The following is a 4,836-nucleotide window of genomic DNA, read 5'->3' on the forward strand; positions in this document are numbered from 1 at the left end:
GCTGCAGATCAGAAGGACCTATTTTCAAACTGCGTATTTGACAAAAGACTTGTGTTCACAATATCTAAAGTACTCAGGAATAAAAAAAAAATGGTCAAAAGACCCGAACAAGCACATCACCAAAGGGTATATACAAATGGCAAACAAGTATTAGAAGTTTTGCTTAACATCACTTTCTAACATGGAAATGGAAATTAAAATGAGATACAGGTGCACAACTACCACAAAGGCTAAAATGAAGGTAGTACTTGATAATACAAAGTGTTGACAATTGTACAGGACAACTGGAACTCTTTTTAAAATTTTTCTTTTTATTTTTACTTTTCAATTGCAATTGACATTCAATATTACTTTATATTAGTTTCAGATGTGCAGCATAGCGGTTAGACACTTATGTAATTTACAAAGTGTCCCTCCCAATAAATCTAGTACTCACCTGGTACAGTACATAGTCAATGTCACTAATCATCCGAGAACCGCAAATTAAAACAGCAACGAGTTATCACTTCATACCTGTAAGAATATCTATCACCAATAAATCAATAAATAACAAGTGTGGGGAAAGATATAGAGAAAAGGGAAACTTTGTGCCTGGTTGGTGGGATTGGAAATTAGTACAGCCACTATAGAAAATAGTTCGGAGGTTCCTCAAAAGTTAAAAATAGAATTACTTTATGACTCAGCAATTCCACTTCTGGGTATTTATCTGAAGAAATCCAAAACACTAATTCAAAAAGATATACGCATCCCTATGTTCTTTGCAGCATTATTTATAATAGCCAAGATATGGAAGCAACCTAAGTACCTGAGTATATTGCTGGTGGGAATGGAAAATAGTTCAGCCACTTTGAAAATGGTTTGATATTTTCTTATAAGATAAACATGTGTTTAATACATGACTCAGAAATTTCACTTGGTATTTAAAGTACAAAACAAGTTGAATAAAAATAAATTTACTATAAGCATCTTAGTGAAACTAGAGAAATCAAGGGTAAAGATGAAAACCTTAAAAGCTATAAGAGAGAGAAAAAAGAGATAAGAAAAGAAGTATGCTTTTTCTGGAAAAAGAGAATACACTTTGGTCAAGATGGTATTGTAAGAACGTGTTTTGAGCTTCAAGCACATTGAAGTGGTGCATACAAATTATTAAGGGAAAGTAAAAATATGTAACTGGCTTTATAGGCAAGATAGACATCTTAAAAATTAAAAAAAAATAAATGAAACAAGAAGCAGAATAGTGAGCAGAGCTAAAGCCACAAGCCAGGGCTGAAACCAGAGATAACCAGGTGTTTAGCACATAAAAGTAATAAGGAAATAAAATCTCCATTTAAGTATGCAGCCAGAGTCCAGACTCCTCCCTGAAACCATCTCTCTTGAAAGGAGGTTGAAAATTGCTCTTGCCAGTTTTTAACTAGGGCTTTAGCTCATGAAACAGAGCAAGCCTGAGGCATTGGAAAACAAAGATAGAGCTGTCATCTATGTCTGTAACTGAATCAGCCATAGCTCCAATATCATCACAGGATAAGCACTGCCAACTGTCAAATTTGACCTAGTTGCAGATGGGAAGACTGGATAGTTTGAGTGGAGTGATAAGGGGACAGAAACAGCAAGAGAGGAAATAAATGATCAACCTAAATAGGCCTTCATTGCTTGAGTGGGCTGTAACCATTATCTTCCTTGTTGTCAGTAAGTCAAACTAAGTGATCACTTCTCCTAATATCAGTCCTGGTCTACAGAGGATAGCCATCAGTGAACTCCTTAGTAGTGCTAGTGTTCTTCCCAACAGTGCACACCTGACAGCTTTGGTGAATACTATGTTCTCTAAAACTTCCTATGGAATATAAACAACTAGTAGATATTCTGGTTTTATATAATATATCCATTCCAACATGCCCACTTCCCTGATTCTTTTCATTCCTTCTTCCACACTTTGTCATTGAAACTCAGGCGTTTTCACTTTGTTTAGCAATCACTTGGGGCTCTCACTTTGGCTTCTATGAGTCACAGGAGTAGCAACTTTGCCCCACCCCTTGGAGTTCTTACCAGGGTATTATTTCCTTTGTCCTCAGAAAGTGGTCCTAAATCAGTGAGCTCTTCCTTATCCTGTATTATATTCTGGCCCACTTGATCAAGTACCCTCAAAAGCTAATCCCACATATACTCCCCTGGTTCCTGCCAGTAAATGTTAACCTGTTCTTGTGTCTTTTTGGTGCAAACTTTTTATTTTCTTATTATGTCCAGCATGACCCCAACAAGTGTTAGTTGGAATTTATCCCTAGTTTTCAGTCTGGCATGCAGGAGAGGAGATGGAGGAAACTTCTGAGTGGAGAACTTTTGCCCTACCAGGTAAAAGGCTTCTTTAGTATTCTCACACAGGGGAATTGCTATCTGTTTAATAAGGTGGACTGAGCCACCACTGCAAGGCTCCTGAGGGTATAAGGGAGACTACCTAGTTTTTATTCTAGGGAATATCGCCCAGAAGTTTATGTCTCATATGTTATGACTTCAGATATTTCCATCTAAGGCCTTGACCTAGCATAACAGACTTATCTCGACTGAGCATGAACTTATCTTTCAAGCTCCTCGACCTTCACTATCAGATACTGATATTTTTCCTCAGCAGGTGTATCTGTAAAGTACCAAAGAGGCACTCTGGTTATCATATTCAATGCTTATTTTCTCAGTGTTATTATGAGGCGTTTCAAGGTCATTTAGTGATAATACTCCGAGTTAATTGTCCTTGTATACATTGTTCATCCCAGACCTTTCTAATGCCTGTGAAATCACATTGGCCAGAGTATTATCCTTCTTCACGATGTTTTCCTTAGTTGTTTACAGTGTAAGTTTAGCAGTTTGCCACCATACCCACACTTTCCACCTGGAATGGGTTCTTTTTTTCTAGCCAAGTAGTAAATTAATCAGTCTCCAAGCCCCATCTTAATGCATCATTACTTGGACCACTCCTGATAATGAATTTTGTCATTTAAAGTTCTTTGGTAAGCATATGCTAAGATAGAATTAGAATATAAGAGATTTATTGTGGTTAATATCCTCAAAAGATAAGAAGAGAGAGGACTGGAGTAGATAGGGAAAGCCTTCAAGCTGAAATGAGTGTCTGACACCCGAATGTGGTGAAGTGGATCAAGGGATTATGCTAGAATAGGCTCAGACTTCGGTGCATTGTTGAGAAACTCATGGCCAGTGAAACAAAATACTCCAATACAAAATTTTCTACTAGAAATGTTTTGCCTTGGGTAGAATTGGATTGTCCCTGATACGTCTACTGTGCTCAGTCTGTGGGTAGAACTGCTTGAGGAGAGTGTGCCCTTGACTCATACACTTCAGTACATCTCAAACATGCTTCAGCTGGAGGCTGTCAGCTGACTATGTACTTCGCAGCAGGTTTTCTCTAATTTAAGATCTGAGTGACCCATTTTCATGGCTGCTACACGATTTGAAAAAGTAATTTAAAAATGATAATCAAAATGACAAGAAAATCAATAGGAAAAAGGCTAACAAAATATGTGCAAGCTATTTGTAGAAAAATTGTGAAACACTATAGAAGGACATAAAAGAGGCTCTGATTAAATGGAGAGATAGACAATATTCATGAATAAGACAAATTAATAAAATAAAATGTCAATTCTGCCTATTTTGATCTCTGATTTAATCATATCACAATCAAAACATTCAATATTTTTTTCAAATACATATGATTTATTCATTAAAATGAAAATAAAATTTCCATAACTGGAATGTCAGGTTGTATCATCAAAGTTGTTTGTTTAGAAGTAGAAGTACATGTTGGCAATATCTATTGTAAGAATCCAGAAAATTAGGTAGGTTTCATAATACAGCATCCTTTTCAGTCAATAGTATTGCTTCAGGAGAGCTAACATTTCACAAATCTTTCCTGTAACTTCCAGAAAAGTCAGCCAGCCAGATTTGAGTTTAAACTTCTTTACAAAGCCATTTTTCCAGCCTCCATTTTTGTCTTATCCATTCTCCTGTGTTGTTGTTGTTGTTATTGTTGTTGTTGTTAACTCAGCAACAAAGTAAGAAATCTCCTTGTAAGTATCCACATCTAGGGCAATTCGCTCTCTGAGAAGTCTCTTGATGAGAATACCTTCAAATGTGAATATGGTCACAATCCTTCCCCATCCAGTTAATGATGCCATCATCAAACTCCTTTTCCATCACTTGATTGAATATTCTTCTAGCAGTATTAATGGATACAACATTAAAATTGTCCCAGCATGGTTTCGGATTCTTTTCCACTTCTTTTTGAACTGAAAAAGCAACATCTTGTAACACTCTGGAAGTTCTGATTGGCCAAGACTCAGGTTGTGGTATCTGCAGAAAGTGCTTCAGATAATTCTGGGCTAGCATGTGAATGTACACAAACTCACAGTTGGTCATATTCTGCCTGTTGAGGTTGTTCACTGGGAAGTGACTGAGGCAATCCGAAACGAAAGCTCAGAACGTGGTGAGATGTGATACACAGTGACAACTGAGGCTGGAGGAATTTCTGCTTGCATCACTTAGTCTCCTCCCTGCAAGGCACTTTAGTGTGTGTAGGCTCAGAGGGCTGAGGTGAGGTGAAAGGAGATGACCTGTATAGCACCTATGGCCACGCCTGGAACCATGTCAGTCTTTGATCAACACAAGTGCCTCATCATTCTCTCATGGACTGATGAAGAATAAGGATCCTCAGCTAAGAGCAGTGCTGGAGACTTTAGGCAGATTTCAAGTCTCACCTGGTACATGGCAATTATGGCAGTTAGGGAGCTACACTGGACACCTAGCTGCACCTTCTGCCTGCTTAAGAGCCAGTAC

The 4,836-nt window shown here is 37.7% G+C and overlaps 1 pseudogene; it reads right to left on the reverse strand.

Annotated features, from left to right (window-relative positions):
* Positions 1-3,869: 3,869 nt before the first annotated feature.
* Positions 3,870-4,419, reverse strand: LOC107506286 (annotated as a pseudogene).
* Positions 4,420-4,836: the final 417 nt, after the last annotated feature.

Source organism: Rousettus aegyptiacus, unplaced genomic scaffold (genome assembly GCF_014176215.1).
Source record: "Rousettus aegyptiacus isolate mRouAeg1 unplaced genomic scaffold, mRouAeg1.p scaffold_m13_p_9, whole genome shotgun sequence".
Lineage (NCBI taxonomy): Eukaryota > Metazoa > Chordata > Mammalia > Chiroptera > Pteropodidae > Rousettus > Rousettus aegyptiacus.